Source organism: Pristiophorus japonicus, chromosome 15 (genome assembly GCF_044704955.1).
Source record: "Pristiophorus japonicus isolate sPriJap1 chromosome 15, sPriJap1.hap1, whole genome shotgun sequence".
Taxonomy (NCBI): domain Eukaryota; kingdom Metazoa; phylum Chordata; class Chondrichthyes; family Pristiophoridae; genus Pristiophorus; species Pristiophorus japonicus.
Genome location: NC_091991.1, coordinates 128,031,074 through 128,049,517, shown reverse-complemented (window position 1 = coordinate 128,049,517; position 18,444 = coordinate 128,031,074). Strand labels below are relative to the sequence as shown.

The 18,444-nt window shown below is 43.8% G+C and overlaps 1 long non-coding RNA gene across 1 annotated transcript in view; it reads right to left on the bottom strand.

The window, feature by feature from the left end:
- Window positions 1–483: 483 nt before the first annotated feature.
- Window positions 484–18,444, bottom strand: part of LOC139225862 (uncharacterized) — a 141,027-nt gene continuing 123,066 nt past the window's right edge. Inside the window, exon 3 of the long non-coding RNA XR_011587167.1 lies at window positions 484–1,566. This is a non-coding gene — a long non-coding RNA (uncharacterized lncRNA). The remainder of the gene's footprint in view (window positions 1,567–18,444) is intronic.

The window sequence follows — 18,444 nt, the reverse complement described above, 5'->3', positions numbered from 1 at the left end:
AACATTTTGGAGCTGAGCCAAGTTTTCATTTGGTCTGATGACACCAATGGCACTCTGGGTGGTTTGGTCTTGGCACCAAGTTAGATGAGCAGTAGTTAGTTATTAAAATGTGACCAGATTCTCTCAGTACATTTTAATATTATGCTATCTTTAATTATTTTTATCTGGAGATCTAAAATCAATGTTGCTAATCCTAGAATTATGCATTTATGTAATGTCCGCCTTGTACAATTTGGAACAATCTTTTTTCTATGACTATATTTGCAGATGATGACTCAGTTAAAGGGAGCCACACAAACAAAATGATAAAATGGCACGATAAATGATGATTGTGTAACTTGTGTGCTTTACATTCTATAATCCCACAATATTTTTAATGAACATTATTATTTTTAGTTTTATATATAATGAAGGTCACAAACTTGAATAACTACATTGTTGTATAAAGTAATAGAAACAATTGATCACGTGTTATATAACTAAGTAACAGTATAATGTACAAAAATGGTGGTTCCTCTATCATTCAGTTAAATTATTTCTGTTTCCTTGTTAATGGGCAGATTCTATGACGACTGTGTGACTATTCAGCATCAGTATTTTTGATGTTAGACAAATGATGTGGCTTATGTCAAAACAGACACAGAAAATCACGCTCTCGTGCTGATTTTAGGAGATAGTGCAACATATGAGATGGGGCTAGTCGTCCATTTCAGGGAAACCTGTTTCACCAGAAGTGACCCTCCGTATGCTGTTCTGTGTATTGGCAGAAGCCCTGTTGTGTTGGGCAAATTGGCATCAGTTCCACGTTGCAGGAGAAAGCAAACACATTTAGAGCTCCACCACAGCCGTTTCTGATGGGCCAGAGGCACCATCCACTCATACGTCATTCACATCTCCGCATAAAAGAGGATGGATAGCAAAAGTCATGTCACCAAAGTCCACAGCAAAAATCACTAACAATAATGCTGTTAAACATTTTGTAGATGTTATTTATAGTATATAAGATTGCCTTTGCTCACTGCCAATCAACTCCAGCTTAATTCTAGTTCCCAGTGTTTTAAGCCGATTAAATAATCTTCTGAATAATCTTATATTAAATGTGCTGATATGAATGTGATGTTACATTAAATTTGCCATTTATTAATCTTTCGTGTTAACTGAGGGTAAGCATAATGATGCTATAAAATAAATATTTTCTTTACTTCAGTAACAGTGCCAAGTGCTCTCAGGTTAGAAATTGTGAGAGTGTGAACATGTAGGGAACATTCATATTTATGAAATTGGTATTTAATTTTCCAAACTCTCTGTGGTCCCTTTGGAAAAGATTCCATATAGGAATGTATGTATTAATGCATTAGGTACCATGTTTAACCAGATGCTTCAGCACTTCTATATGTCCATATAAATCTGGTTTGCAGTTGAAGGTTGGCAGTAAGTTAAAAAGATCACTGTGTCCCTGTGTAACTGCCTTGTGCAGTACTGTCCATTTCTTTTCACTGGGCTGTGTGACATCAGCTCCATGACCGAGTAACATGAAAGTGCTCCTATAGCTGTCACTTTTTACAGCTGAAAAAGAAATGACAATACTTCAGTTGTTTGTCTTCTACATTAATTTATTAGTAAAAATTACCTGTAGCTAAAGCAACCATTGCTTCATCGCTCAATATAAAATATTTCACATTTATTATCTTTACATAAATTGTTCCGCATAATTAAGTTAAAAAAAATTAATTCATGGGATGTGGGCGTCGCTGGCAAAGGTGGCATTTATTGCCCATTCTTAGTTGCTCTTCAGAAGATGGTAGTGACCTTCTTGAACCACAGCAGTTTGATCCAACTGAGTGGCTTGCTGGGCCATTTCTCAGGCCAGTTAAGAGTCAACCACATTGGTGTAGGGCTGGAGTCACATATAGGCCAGACCGGGTAATAACAGCAGGTTTCCTTCCCTAAAGGACATTAGTGAACCCTTTGGGTATTTACAACAACTTCATGGCCATTTCTAGTGATATCAGCGGTTTCTTTCCAGATTTGTTTTTTAAACTAAATTCTAATTTTCAAAGTGTTATGGTGGGATTTTGAACTCATTCTCTGGATTACTAGTAACCTACCACTTCTGCACCTGACAACTGTATATTATTTTGTAATTGAATCCTAGAATTTGTGATCAATTTATAAAGGGGTTTATTGCAGGCTTTTAAGCATCATTTGTTGTTGTGTAACGATTATACGGGTGACTGCTTAAACTTGCTTTAATTGCAATAAAACTACCCAGCCCACTCAACAGAAGAGGAATGTTCTGTGTAAATGTAATATTTGGGAGAGATGAAAAATATTCAAATACTTGTAAGCTGAGTTCAGAGAAACTCTTTCCCATCTGAAAATAATATTCAAAAAATAGTAGCTTGTATTCTCGATACATGCTTGCATTGGTGGAATTACAACGGTCGTGCTTTTCTACATGCCCATTGACCCTGCTGCTTTCTGGAGATTTGCATAAAAATCAGCAGTCTCCCACCAGTGATTGGTCTGAGGCGGAAAGTGGGAAGCCAGTGTCATGGTTAAAGGCCAGTAGCAGCTTAAAGAGGATGTAATGGTTGGAGCTTTTTGATAGCTTGTGGCCACCGTATGGTGTCTTACCATTTTCCTTCCGCTAGGTAGCATTTTCCAATTGGACACAGACAGACAGAAAGACAGGGCGAGAGAGAGAGAGAGAGGAAGCATGGACCTGCCTCCATTTTAGCTCTTTAACTTTTGTTAATCAGAAATGGATCTTGTGTATTTGCGAACCTTCCTAGAAGTACAGTTATGTAAGTAATTTCTTATCCAATCATTCTGGAATTATTGTATTTTATCTTTGATGTACAGAAAGATCTAAGTAACTTCTCTTTATTGCTGTTTTTATTCAATTGTTACTGTTGTATTACAAGAATTCTAGATCTGTCTTTATTCTTTGCCAACAGTTTTACATTACATTTATTAAAGGATGGATTCTGAAGCTCTGACCTTTAGCCATATTTCTTGGTGTAGTGTTGAAGCTAGCTGGAGAATCAGAGTTATCGCTCGCCGTACGCTACACTCTGACAGAAACAGTACAGAGGAAGTGACACAAATTACAGCACTGGAGAGAAATCAGGGCAGTCGGAAGATATGCAGGAAGAGAGTTTTAGCTGCCTAGGCCCTAAGCTCTGGAACTCCCTCCCTAAACCTCTCCACCTCTCTACCTCTGTTTCCCCCTTCAAGACGCTCCTTAAAACCTACCTCTTTGACTAAGCTTTGGGTCATCAATTTATTTTTGGTCATCAATTTTTTTTGTGCCTTACATCACTCCTGTGAAGGGCCTTGGGATATTTTACTACGTTAAAGGTGCTATATAAATACAAGTTGTTGTTGTTCTTGTTTCTAAATTTAATGCAACACAGATGGCTGTTGTTACTGGAAACTGAGGGCAAGAAGGCAGGACTCCTTGACACACAGGGAAATAAATTATTATAGGCCACCGCCAGGGCACAGTGATAAGAGATGGCTGACGTTGTTAACGACACCTCCACAACCCCAAGCTCAGCAATGCAGTGCAGAATTTCCTTTTATGATTTGATCAGAATGGGCAAGGTAAGTGCCTCACCTATGCCAGTAAACATTGTACAACCAGCATCTTTTGAACTCAATTTTCCCCAATTATCTGTGCTATTTTTTTTGGCATGCACCGTCTTTTTTGGAGTAAATTAAAATCTCCAAGTTTCCCCAAAATTTCTGCACCAGCGTAATTCACTTAGGTATGATTTTTTTAGCCTATGATTTTTTTTTTACTTCATTGGGGAGGTAACCTGCCACCCGCGCCAAGTTTATTTATGCAAGTTTGGCCAACTACGATTTTTCTTAAGACAGCGTATGTGACTGCTCTGAAAAATCTTATGGGCATTTAACAAAATCAGCACAGGTAAGAGAATCAGCTCAGAACATCCAGTTTCATGGCCAGGACAGCAGCGGCAGAGAGAGAGAGAGGGTGCATAATTATAACCTTTTTTATTTACAGGTTCAGTAGTACAACTCCATTACTGTAACAATCTTCTTTTTGTCTTTAATCTCTAATGAATCATTAATCTGGGGCCTTTGGTCTGGTCTGTCCACCCTTTCAGCCTGGGCAAGGAGAGGCACCGGCTCTAGGGGGAGGGAGGCCTTTTGGCCTGGGCTAGGAGCAGCACCAGGCACTGGGTGGGGAGGGAGGCCTTTTGGCCTGGTCTCGGAGTGGCACCGGGCTCTGGTGGGGGAGCCTTTCTGATTCAGTTTACAGGATAGACTTTTGGCACAAAGACTCTTTAATATTTTCATGTTGGTAAGTTGTTGCCTTAAATAGCTGCAAGGTGCTTGTGTAGGTTGCTGTGAGCTGGCTAGAATGTCTTGTATGTTTCACTTTCCAGCCTCAGCCTGCAGTGTGTCCCTCGTTACCCTGGCAACCCGATCTTTTTGGCGCACATCTTAGGCTCCACCCACCGAGCTTAAGGACAATGTGCGTCGGGCCACATTCACAAGTTAAAACGGGGAAACTTTCAACTTTGTTTTTGGCGTAGTCAGGCCCCCCAAAAAAGGTGTAACTCTTCAAATACGCCAAAAAATGGCATTGGTGAAAATTGAGCCCATTGTCTTGGCATAATCAACGGTCTGGATTTTTGGCTTTGCTCATTTCGGGGCGGTAATGGTGGTGCCCAGGAACAGTTTGCGTCTCAGTCAGCAAAATTGGGTAGCTGGGCCCTGAGTGTGGGGTGGAGCGATAAGGGAGGCGTTGCACAGCTCTCTGAGGGTGCTAGGTCGGTTGAGCATGGGAAATTCCCGAGCTAAAGAGCCGGCCTGGAAGCGCTCTAATGGAGGCATGGGGAGGAATAAGACCTGAAAAAACCCCCCACCAAAAACATTCCCAATAAGTAACTCACATCACCACAACATAAATTGCAAAAAATAAAATAAAAAACAATCTCACTTACTGGAGACGGACATTACTTACCTCACTGCAGCCGCTACAGCTTGGGCCGCCCACGTTCACAGGCGGCCCCAGCATGTCGCTCTGCGGAGCACTACAGATTGGGCTGGAGCCAAAAATCGAAGCGGTGTTGGAAACCAGTGGCGTGGCACACTGACTCGCCACTTCCGGGCGGTAATGATCCGCGCTCCGCCGAAAACGGTCCCGAAAACCCTGGGGGCGCTGGAGGCTAGCTACCCCCCTGGACGAGCTCACCGCCTCCTCTGGGGCAAAAACTGAGGAGGCAACAAGTGGAAAATCCAGCCCGACATGTCTCAGTGCAATTGCATGATTATATAGGTGTGTCCATGGCCCTAAGACTCTGCACATAGTTGGCATCCCATCTGGATGATATATGATCAGAGGCACTCTGCATGCTGTGTCTGCTGCCCCTCTGAGGTTTAGCTTGTGCATGCAGTGAATGGGTATAATTTCCAATACTCCGAGAAGCTGAGTGAGGCTGTCATGTCATATACTCTGCACTTATTATGCAGAAGGTGCCCCACGTTACAAAGGAGAGAAAGACCACGTGGGGTGGAGGGTGCGGGAAGGAGTAGTGACAAATATTTGGGAGTTAATCCTTACAAGAAAGAGGCACTCAGCATAATGGGACCTCTGGCAATTAGAGATATAGGAGATGGAGAGATTGGTGGGCTGGTGGTACAACCAGATGTGCGCATGGATGAATTAATTCTGCTTCCTGACTGTTATGCAGCCATTATTCAGACACTGCACCGATATAACTGTACCCTTAAGTATGAAGGGAGCTTCCTGGTGAGAGAGCTCCTATTAATTCTTGTTATCCGTACACCTATTAGATGAGGTGCCTTTCGATGTGGGTAATGAAACGGAGGAAGAAAATCCCTCTCATTCTGGCCGCAGTCCTTCCAGAATACCATCACCCACTTCATTCCTTCGCTGTTAAAATCTCCCAGGCCTCACACTGCCGAGGTCAGGACAGTTCAGTCCCAAGTTAAAACGAGGGCTTATCGTTCTTGTTTTATTCATATATAATGAACAGTCTTGTGAGAAAGGAAGGTGTTTCTGAGTGTTGAGTTCCTGAGGGATCTCTGCAAAAAGTATGACACAGCATTCAAATTAATGGGAAGGTGTAGCCATGAATTAATGTTGGCATCTGGGCTTGCCCATAAAAAGGTGAATCAGAGTATTGGTCCTTGTCAGAAGGTTACCTGCAATTTCCTTGAGTTGTCTCCTAATCTCGGGCCGTAAGTTTGGTAGAAGATTGGCAGAAATCGCAGAGAAACAGAGTGAACCACCGTTTACACTATTTCACAAAAGTTACAGTGTGAGACTGAAGAACACCCAAGGAAATTCTACACCTGTAAGAACATTTATACCATGCCTTAGCCCAGGCTGTATCCTCCACAATGTTGCTTTGGTGAAAGAAATTCAGCTGCCAGAGGAAATCATCCCTCAATTTATCTTAAAACGAAAGCCACAAGAGCATGCTGTAAAACACCAGCAACCCTGTGGCCTCGAGAAGTGTAATGTCTGTAAGCTTGTAATGTTTGTAGCGCCACACTGTGGATGTGGACATATTGTGTACTGCAACTACAGAGTTAATAATTAAACAGAAGCAGCAGGCTCAGGAGACTTCTGAGAGCTGCCTGCTATGTTCGAAAGCTGTGTGTGTGCTTGTGCTCTGTGAATATATCACATTTGGCAGCGAGATGGGATTTTTAGGATGATTTAAAGCTGAAACTATGTTGGTTCAGGATTCAGCCAGCCAACAGAGAGACTTTGGAAGCTTCTCTGCCTTTGGAAAAAGCTACAAAATCCGAGGTAAAATACAGCATACTGTGTGAACAGCTAGAAATCAAAATGGTGGCACCCATAGCAATAATGGGACACTTAGGTGAATATAAACGCGACCAGGAAAGGTTTAAGGCGTATGTGAACCGGCTAGAAATGTATTTCACTGCAAATAACACACTCTGGAGCATCCACGATGCTGAGAATGATGTGAGTATCATGTGTAGCGAGTTGGTCGTACCGCAGGGAAAGGGTCCACAGCCAGATAGGGAATGGAAGACCAACAGGAAGAGCAGTGCAAGGAAGATAGTGCAGGAGTCCCATGTGGTCATCCCCCTGCAAAACAGATACACTGCTTTGGGTACTGTTGAGGGGGATGACTCATCAGGGGAGGGCAGCAGCAGCCAAGTTCATGGCACCATGGCTGGCTCTGCTGCACAGGAGGGCAGGAAAAAGAGTGGGAGAGCAATAGTGATTGGGGATTCAATGGTGAGGGGAATAGATAGGCGTTTCTGCGGCCGCAACCGAGACTCCAGGATGGTATGTTGCCTCCCTGGTGCAAGGGTCAAGGATGTCTCAGAGCGGGTGCAGGACATTCTAAAAATGGAGGGAGAACAGCCAGTTGTCGTGGTGCACATTGGTACCAACGACATAGGTAAAAAAAGGGATGAGGTCCTACGAAATGAATTTAAGGAGCTAGGAGCTAAATTAAAAAGTAGGACCTCAAAAGAAGTAATCTCTGGATTGCTACCAGTGCCACGTGATAGTCAGAGTAGGAATCGCAGGATAGCGCAGATGAATACGTGGCTTGAGCAGTGGTGCAGCAGGGAGGGATTCAAATTCCTGGGGCATTGGAACCGGTTCTGGGGGAGGTGGGACCAGTACAAACCGGACGGTCTGCACCTGGGCAGGACCGGAACCAATGTCCTAGGGGGAGTGTTTGCTAGTGCTGTTGGGGAGGATTTAAACTAATATGGCAGGGGGATGGGAACCAATGCAGGGAGACAGAGGGAAACAAAGAGGAGGCAAAAGCAAAAGACAGAAAGGAGATGAAGAAAAGTGGAGGGCAGAGAAACCCAAGGCAAAGAACAAAAAGGGCCACTGTACAGCAAAATTCTAAAAGGACAAAGGGTGTTAAAAAAACAAGCCTGAAGGCTTTGTGTCTTAATGCAAGGAGTATCCGCAATAAGGTGGATGAATTAACTGTGCAAATAGATGTTAACAAATATGATGTGATTGGGATTACGGAGACGTGGCTCCAGGATGATCAGGGCTGGGAACTCAACATCCAGGGGTATTCAACATTCAGGAAAGATAGAATAAAAGGAAAAGGAGGTGGGGTAGCATTGCTGGTTAAGGAGCAAATTAAGGCAATAGTTCGGAAGGACATTAGCTTGGATGATGTGGAATCTATATGGGTAGAGCTGCAGAATACCAACTGGCAAAAAACTTTAGTGGGAGTTGTGTACAGACCTCCAAACAGTAGTAGTGATGTTGGGGAGGGCATCAAACATGAAATTAGGGGTGCGTGCAGCAGTTATAATGGGTGACTTTAATATGCACATAGATTGGGCTAACCAAACTGGAAGCAATACGGTGGAGGAGGATTTCCTGGAGTGCATAAGGGATGGTTTTTTAGGATGGTTATGTCGAGGAACCAACTAGGGGGGAGGCCATCTTAGACTGGGTGTTGTGTAATGAGAGAGGATTAATTAGCAATCTCGTTGGGCGAGGCCCCTTGGGGAAGAGTGACCATAATATGGTGGAATTCTGCATTAGGATGGAGAATGAAACAGTTAATTCAGAGACCATGGTCCAGAACTTAAAGAAGGGTAACTTTGAAGGTATGAGGAGTGAATTGGCTAGGATAGATTGGCGAATGATACTAAAGGGGTTGACTGTGGATGGGCAATGGCAGACATTTAGAGACCGCATGGATGAAGTACAACAATTGTACATTCCTGTCTGGCGTAAAAATAAAAAAGGGAAGGTGGCTCAACCGTGGCTATCAAGCGAAATCAGGGATAGCATTAAAGCCAAGGCAGTGGCATACAAATTGGCCAGAAATAGCAGCGAACCCGGGGACTGGGAGAAATTTAGAACTCAGCAGAGGAGGACAAAGGGTTTGATTAGGGCAGGGAAAATGGAGTACGAGAAGAAGCTTGCAGGGAACATTAAGATGGATTGCAAAAGTTTCTATAGATATGTAAAGAGAAAAAGGTTAGTAAAGACAAACGTAGGTCCCCTGCAGTCAGAATCAGGGGAAGTCATAACGGGGAACAAAGAAATGGCGGACCAATTGAACAAGTACTTTGGTTCGGTATTCACTGAGGAGGACACAAACAACCTTCCGGATATAAAAGGGTTCGGAGGGTCTAGTAAGGAGGAGGAACTGAGGGAAATCCTTATTAGTCGGGAAACTGTGTTGGGGAAATTGATGGGATTGAAGGCCGATAAATCCCCAGGGCCTGATGGACTGCATCCCAGAGTACTTAAGGAGGTGGCCTTGGAAATAGTGGATGCATTGACAGTCATTTTCCAACATTCCATTGACTCTGGATCAGTTCCTATCGAGTGGAGGGTAGCCAATGTAACCCCACTTTTTAAAAAAGGAGGGAGAGAGAAAACAGGGAATTATAGACCGGTCAGCCTGACATCGGTAGTGGGTAAAATGATGGAATCAATTATTAAGGATGTCATAGCAGTGCATTTGGAAAGAGGTAATATGATAGGTCCAAGTCAGCATGGATTTGTGAAAGGGAAATCATGCTTGACAAATCTTCTGGAATTTTTTGAGGATGTTTCCAGTAAAGTGGACAAGGGAGAACCAGTTGATGTGGTATATTTGGACTTTCAGAAGGCTTTCGACAAGGTCCCACACAAGAGATTAATGTGCAAAGTTAAAGCACATGGGATTGGGGTAGTGTGCTGACATGGATTGAGAACTGGTTGTCAGACAGGAAGCAAAGAGTAGGAGTAAATGGGGACTTTTCAGAATGGCAGGCAGTGACTAGTGGGGTACCACAAGGTTCTGTGCTGGGGCCCCAGCTGTTTACACTGTACATTAATGATTTAGACGAGGGGATTAAATGTAGTATCTCCAAATTTGCGGATGACACTAAGTTGGGTGGCAGTGTGAGCTGCAAGGAGGATTCTATGAGGCTGCAGAGCGACTTGGATAGGTTAGGTGAGTGGGCAAATGCATGGCAGATGAAGTATAATGTGGATAAATGTGAGGTTATCCACTTTGGTGGTAAAAACAGAGAGACAGACTATTATCTGAATGGTGACAGATTAGGAAAAGGGGAGGTGCAAAGAGACCTGGGTGTCATGGTACATCAGTCATTGAAGGTTGGCACGCAGGTACAGCAGGCGGTTAAGAAAGCAAATGGCATGTTGGCCTTCATAGCGAGGGGATTTGAGTACAGGGGCAGGGAGGTGTTGCTACAATTGTACAGGGCCTTGGTGAGGCCACACCTGGAGTATTGTGTACAGTTTTGGTCTCCTAACCTGAGGAAGGACATTCTTGCTATTGAGGGAGTGCAGCGAAGGTTCACCAGACTGATTCCCGGGATGGCGGGACTGACCTATCAAGAAAGACTGGATCAACTGGGCTTGTATTCACTGGAGTTCAGAAGAATGAGAGGGGACCTCATAGAAACGTTTAAAATTCTGACGGGGTTTAGACAGGTTAGATGCAGGAAGAATGTTCCCAATGTTGGGGAAATCCAGAACCAGGGGACACAGTCTAAGGATAATGGGGAAGCCATTTAGGACCGAGATGAGGAGGAATTTCTTCACCCAGAGAGTGGTGAACCTGTGGAATTCTCTACCACAGAAAGTTGTTGAGGCCAATTCACTAAATATATTCAAAAAGGAGTTAGATGAAGTCCTTACTACTAGGGGAATCAAGGGGTATGGTGAGAAAGCAGGAATGGGGTACTGAAGTTGCATGTTCAGCCATGAACTCATTGAATGGCGGTGCAGGCTAGAAGGGCCGAATGGCCTACTCCTGCACCTATTTTCTATGTTTCTATGTTTCTATGTTTCTATGTTTCTAGCGAATGCAGATCAGAACCGGGCAGTGTTGGAACAGAAGCGAGCTATCTTCTTATTGGAGTCAGGTCCGGCATTGTAAGAAACGCTGATAAATCTGCTTGTGCCTGACGAGCCAAAGGATACAACGCTTAAAGAGATTTTAACGAAGTTGGAACAGCACTATAACCCCAAACCATTAGAAATTGCTGAAAGCTATAATTTCGGTATATGAAATCAAAAGACTGATGAAAGTATCAGTGATTACATTGTAGCATTAAAAAAGCTATCTATTCACTGTAATTTCGGAAACTTTCAAGACCGAGCATTGTGGGATTGTTTTGTTTGTGGGGTGAAAAATGATGCGATCAGAAGAAAGTTATTGACGATGGATGACTTTACTTTTGAGATTGCTTGTCAGACAGCGAGGTTGATGGGCATGGCCGATCAATATTCCAGAGAATTTCATAATAATTATGGTTGTCAGTCAACCGAGGTGAAGTAAAAGGCGGTGGGGGCCCATAGTCTCAGAAACTGGAAATTCTAACAGAGCGTCGAAGTCATGCTATAGGTGCCTGGAACAACACATTGCTCAAAGTTGTCCATATGTGAATGCAGAGTGTTTCTTCTGCAGAAAGACTTGGCATCTTGTGAAGGCATGCCAACAGAAGGGTAAATCAGCTTTCAAAGCTATGAGTCCAGCATTCAAAGCTATGAGTAGAAATCCCCAGAGACTATATAGCATGGAAGACCAACACAGGACGAGGAGTTGTTAGAGTTACACGTCATCAGGAGCACGAGGTTAACGGACAGCGATTCGAAAAGTATCAAAATCCACATTTTGGGATTGCAAGATTCGAGATACCATTGGAAATCGACACGGGTACATCCGTGAGTATAGTACCGGAATTGCTATACCTCGACAAATTGCGTGATTTCCCATTGGAGAAAGCCAAGATAGACCAGTGAGGCTACTTGGGAGAGAACATTCCTGTGGTAGGTCGTATCACAGTACCAGTGAAATACAAGTATCAATTTCAGAACTTGCCTCTAATAGTAGTGAAAGGAGACAAGCCTGCCTGACTAGGAAGAAATTGGTTGAGATCACTGAAGCTGGATTGGAGTGAGATTTTCCCTGTGGAAACGAGATTTGCATCAACGGATGATGTTATCAAGAAGTATCCGAAGGTGTTCTGTGAAACGGGCAGTCCGATCCAAGGCTTCAATGCGAGTGTCAGGGTACAGAAGGACATTAGATCAGTTTACTGCAAGCCACGTTCCGTACCATATGCACTCAAGGAGAAAGTTGAGCAAGAACTCAAAAGACGAGAGACTGAGAACATTATTTGTAAGATAGATCGATGTAATTGGGCTACACCCATTGTTGTTGTACCGAAGTCCGATGGTAAGATAAGATTGTGTGGTGATTATAAAGTAACTGTAAACCAGGTTCGAGAGGGTAATACATTGCCGAATAGAAAAGATTTGTTCACAACACTGACAGGTGGTCAGATTTTATCAAAACTGGATTTTACGAATGCCTACTTACAGCTTGAACTAGATGAGGAGTCCAAGTCATGCTTGACTATAAATACTCATCTAGGCCTATATCAATTTAATAGGCGACCATTTGGAGTGCCTTCCGCCCCTGTCATATTGATGAACAAGATTTTGCAAAATATTGAAAGGGTAGTATGTTATTTAGATGACATACTAGTTTCAGCACCAAATGGGCAAATTCAGAATAACATGTTGAATGAAGTCCTCAAACGGCTAGAGAAGCACAGAGTGTGCTCATAAGTGTGAATTATTTCAAAACTCAGTGGAGTTCTTAAGGTACAGAGTAGACAAAGATGGTTTACATCCAACCAAGGGAAAGCTGGATGCGATCAGAAATGTATCTACTCCCAAGAATGTCACTGAACTTTGTTCATTCTTGGGTCTTTTGAATTATTATGGGAAGTTCCTACCAAATTTGGCTACAGTATTACATCCACTGAAATAACTATTGAAAAAACAGGTCCATTGGACGTGGTCAAAAGAATGCGATACAGCATTCAAGGAGTGTAAACGCAAATTAGTAGAGAGCACCATGTTAGTTCACGATGACGTATCTAAGGAAATTAAGCTAGCATGCGATGCCTCTCCATATGGAGTTGGGGCAGTGATCTCTCATGTATTAAGTAGTGGGGAGGAGAGACCAATTGCTTTTGCTTCACGCACTCTCAGTGCCAGTGAGAGTAATTATGCGCAAATCGAAAGGGAAGCTTTGGCATTAATTTTTGGGGCCAAGAAGTTTCACAAATACTTGCATGGTTGTAAGTTTACCATCGTTACGGACCATAAGGCCCTAACAGCAATCCTCCATCCAAAGTCCCCAGTTCCAACATTAGCTGCAGCCCGAATGCAGAGATAGGCTTTGATTTTGTCAGCATATACATATGATATTGAATACAGACGATCAGCTGATCACACTAATGCTGATGCAATGTCTAGATTGCTTTCCCCATCACAAGTACACTGGATAGGGAAGAAATGTTTTATTTTTCATATATTGATGAACTGCCAGTTACAGCTGAAGAGATTGGTAGAGCAACCAAACATGACCCAGTGATGTCAAAGGCGTATGATTATATTGCAACTGGATGGCCAAACCAGGTAACAGACAAAATATTCATCCATTCTTCATTCATAAGAATGAATTATCAGTCAATAAATATTGTATCATGTGGGGTGCAAGAGTGGTTATAACAAATAAATTCAAGTCCAACATAGAAACATAGAAACATTGAAAATAGGTACAGGAGTAGGCCATTCGACCCTTCGAGCCTGCACCACTATTCAATAAGATCATGGCTGATCATTCCCTCAGTACCCCTTTCCTGCTTTCTCTCCATACCCCTTGATCCCCTTAGCCGTAAGGGACATATCTAACTCCCACTTGAATATATACAATGAACTGGCATCAACAAATCTCTGTGGCAGGGAATTTACAGGTTAACAACTCTCTGAGTGAAGAGGTTTCTCTTCATCTCAGTCCTAAATGGCCTACCCCTTATCCTAAGACTATGTCCCCTGGTTCTGGACTTCCCCAACATCGGGAACATTCTACCCGCATCTAACCTGTCCCATCCCATCAGAATCTTATATGTTTCTATGAGATCCCCACTAAACTCCAATGTATAAAGGCCCAGTTGATCCAGTCTCTCCTCATATGTCAGTCCAGCCATCTCGGGAATCAGTCTGGTGAACCTTCGCTGCACTCCCTCAATAGCAAGAATGTCCTTCCTCAGATTAGGAGACCAAAACTGAACACAATATTCCAGGTGAGGCCTCACCAAAGCCCTGTACAACTGCAGTAAGATCTCCCTGCTCCTATACTCAAATCCCCTAGCTATGAAGGCCAACATATCATTTGCCTTCTTCACCACCTGCTGTACCTGCATGCCAACTTTCAATGACTGATGAACCATGACACCCAGGTCTCGTTGCACCTCCCCCTTTTCCTAATCTGCCGCCATTCAGATAATATTCTGTCTTCGTGTTTTTGCCCCCAAAGTGGATAACCTCACATTTATCCACATTATACTGCATCTGCCACGCATTTGCCCACTCATCTAACCTATCCAAGTCAGCCTGCAGCCTCTTAGCGTCCCCCTCACAGCTCACACCGCCACCCAGTTTAGTGTCATCTGCAAACTTGGAGATATTACACTCAATTCCTTCATCTCAATCATTCATGTATATTGTAAAGAGCTGGGGTCCCAGCACTGAGTCACTGCCTGCCATTCTGAAAAGGACCCATTTATCCCGACTTTCTGCTTCCTGTCTGCCAATCAGTTCTCTATCCACATCAGTATATTACCCCCAATACCATATGCTTTGATTTTGCACACCAATTTCTTGTTAAAAGCCTTTTGAAAGTCCAAATACACCACATCCACTGGTTTTTCCCTTGTCCACTCTACTAGTTACATTCTCAAAAAATTCCAGAAGATTTGTCAAGCATGATTTCCCCTTCATAAATCCATGCTGACTTGGACCGATCCTGTCACTGCTTTCCAAATGCGCTGCTATTTCATCCTTAATAATTGATTCCAACATTTTCCCCACTACTGATGTCAGGCTAACCATTCTTTAATTAGCCACTTTCTCTCTCCCTCCCTTTTAAAAAAATGCTTTTACATTAGCTACCCTCCAGTCCATAGGAACTGATCCAGAGTCGCTAGACTGTTGGAAAATGATCACCAATGCATCCACTATTTCTATGGCCACTTCCTTAAGTACTCTGGGGTGCAGACTATCAGGCCCTGGGGATTTATCGGTTTTCAATCCCATCAATTTCCCAAACACAATTTCCCACCTAATATGGATATCCTTCAGTTCCTCCTTCTCACTAGACCCTCGGTCCCCAAGTTCTTCCAGAAGGTTATTTGTGTCTTCCTTTGTGAAGACAGAACCAAAGTATTTGTTCACTTGGTCTGCCATTTCTTTGTTCCCCATTATAAATTCACCTGAATCCGACTGCAAGAGATCTACGTTTGTCTTTACTAATCTTTTTCTCTTCACATATCTATAGAAGCTTTTGCAGTCACTTTTTATGTTCCCGGGAAGCTTCTTCTCATACTCTATTTTCCCCCTCTTAATTAAACCCTTTGTCCTCCTCTGCTGAACTCTAAATTTCTCCCAGTCCTCAGGTTTGCTGCTTTTTCTGGCCAATTTATATGCCTCTTCCTTGGATTTAACACTATCCTTAATTTCCCTTGTTAGCCACAGTTGAGCCACCTTCCCCGTTTTATTTTTACTCCAGTCAGGGATGTACAATTGCTGAAGTTCATCCATGTCATCTTTACATGTTTGCCATTGCCTATCTACCGTCAACCCTTTAAGTATCATTTGCCAGTCTATTCTAGCCAATTCACGCCTGAAACCATCGAAGTTACCTTTCCTTAAGTTCAGGACCCTAGTTTCTGAATTAACTGTGTCACTCTCCATCTTAATAAAGAATTCTATGATGTTATGGTCACTCTTCCCCAAGGGGCCTCGCAGAACAAGATTGCAAATTAGTCCTTTCTCATTACACATCACCCAGTCTAGGATGGCCAGCTCCCTAGTTGGTTCCTCGACATATTGGTCTAGAAAACCATCCCTAATACACTCCAGGAAATCCTCCTCCACCTCATTGCTTCCAGTTTGGTTAGCCCAATCAATATGTAGATTAAAGTCACCTATGATAACTGCTGTACCTTTATTGCACACATCCCTTATTTCTTGTTTGATGCTGTCCCCAACCTCACTACTACTGTTTGGTGGTCTGTACATAACTCCCACTAGCGTTTTCTGCCTTTGGTATCCCATAGCTCCACCCATACCGATTTCACATCATCCAAGCTAATGTCCTTTCTTACTATTGCATTAATTTCCTCTTTAACCAACAATGCCACCCCGCCTCCTTTTCCTTTCTGTCTATCCTTCCTAAATGTTGAATACCCTTGGATGTTGAGTTCCCAGCCTTCGTCATCCTGGAGCCATGTCTCCGTGATGCCAATTACATCATACCCATTAACTGCTATCTGCACAGTTAATTCGTCCACCTTATTCTGAATGCTCCTCGCATTGAGGCACAGAGCCTTCAGGCTTGTCTTTCTAACACACTTTGCCCCTGTCATGTATCTCACATTACTGTATATAACTGTATCTTACCATGCTATACATGACTGTAACTGGATATGACCTGTAACAATAAGCATACCTTACCACCAGGGGTGCACTTGCAGGAGACACTCCATACCTGTCCCATTGAGGTATATAAAGGGAGGTCTCAGGCAAGTGCTGCACTGAAGAGCTGGAATTAAAGGTGCAGGTCCTGAGTCATCTTGACTTCAGCATGTGTCTCGTGTAAGTCAGTACATTAGAGTCAGGACTTAACAGTGGCGATGAGTTACGGGATCACAGAATCCACAGAATGGCTACCAAAAGCTCAGATGAGAAATACAATGCTGGAGACAATTGGGATGACTTTATAGAAAGGCTCCAGCAAAGCTTTGTGACCAAAGACTGGCTGGGCGACGATAAGGCAGACAAGAGAAGAGCCCATCTCTTGACCAGCTGTGGCTCGAAAACATACGCTTTAATGAAGGATCCGTTGGCACCCGAGAAACCAGCAAGCAAGTCATTTGAGGAGTTGAGCACACTGGTGAGAGACCACCAGAAGCCAGCGAGCAGCCTACACATGGCCAGACACAGGTTCTACAACTGCAGACGCTGTGTGGGCCAAAGCATACCCGACTTTGTGGCGGAACTTCGGAGGCTGGCTAGTTCATGTGAGTTCCCCGATGAACTAAGGAGAGAAGTACTGAGAGACTTTTTTATTGAAGGAATAGGCCACGCAGGTATATTCCGAAAGCTTATAGAGACTAAGAACTTGACTCTAGAGGCAGCAGCACTGGTCGCACAGACGTTCTTGGCAGGCGAAGAAGAAAGGAGGCTGATCTATACTTCGGGTATGACAACCAACGAGGCATCGGAACAAGGGTTCACATTGTGAAACAAACCACTACCCCCACACACAGACAAAGGCAGGAGAGCAGGCCTTCAACAGCAGACAGTGGCGCCAGAAGCCATCAAAATCAAGGGCAACATGAACGGCCGATCACACCTCATCAACCCACAATGCAAGAAATCAACAACTGATTGAGAGATGCTCAAGGGAGATCAGCCAGACGCAGCTCATCCTTTGGAAACAATGGAAACGGTCTGTGTTGGAGATGTGGGGGAAGGCACTCAACCAGGGTGTGTCGATTTCAGCATGCCGTTTGCAGAAACTACAACTACACAGGGCATCTGGCTCGCATGTGCAGAAAAACAGCAGCTCGGCTGGTATACGAATCGGAAGGGTCGGAAAGCGGACCAGAAGACGGTTGGAACAGTGCACGGGACGGCGAGGTACAGCGGGTGAACATGATCAATGTCCTCTGTTCTTACACCAAGACGCCTCTAATTATGATGAGGGCTCTACTCAACGGGATACCTATCAACATGGAACTGGACACGGGGACCAGTCAATCCCTCATGAGCGTTCAACAATTTAAACAGCTGTGGCCGCACAAAAGCAACAGACCAAAACTCACAAAGATCGACACCAAACTAAGGACCTATACTAAAGAAATCGTCCCAGTCATTGGCAGCGCCATGCTCTCAGTCACACACAAAGGGATGGTGCACCGACTTTCCCTGTGGATTGTCCCCGGGGATCTCCCAGCCCTGTTGGGGAGAAGCTGGTTAGCAGAACTTAATTGGAAATGGGATGATGTTCACGCCATGTCGTCAGAGGAACGGACCTCCTGCTCAACAGTTCTAAGCCGTTTTGAACATCTCTTTCAGCCAGGTGTGGGCACCTTCAAAGGGGCTAAAGTTAGAATCTACATCACACAGAATGCCAGACCGGTCCATCAGAAGGCTAGAGCTGTGCCATATGTGATGAGGGAAAAGATTGAAAACGAACTGGACCGGCTTTGGTGGAAAGGCATAATTTCTCCCGTGGAATTCAATGACTGGGCAAGCCCCATCGTCCCCGTCATGAAACCTAATGGATCCGTGCGAATCTGTGGGGATTACAAGCC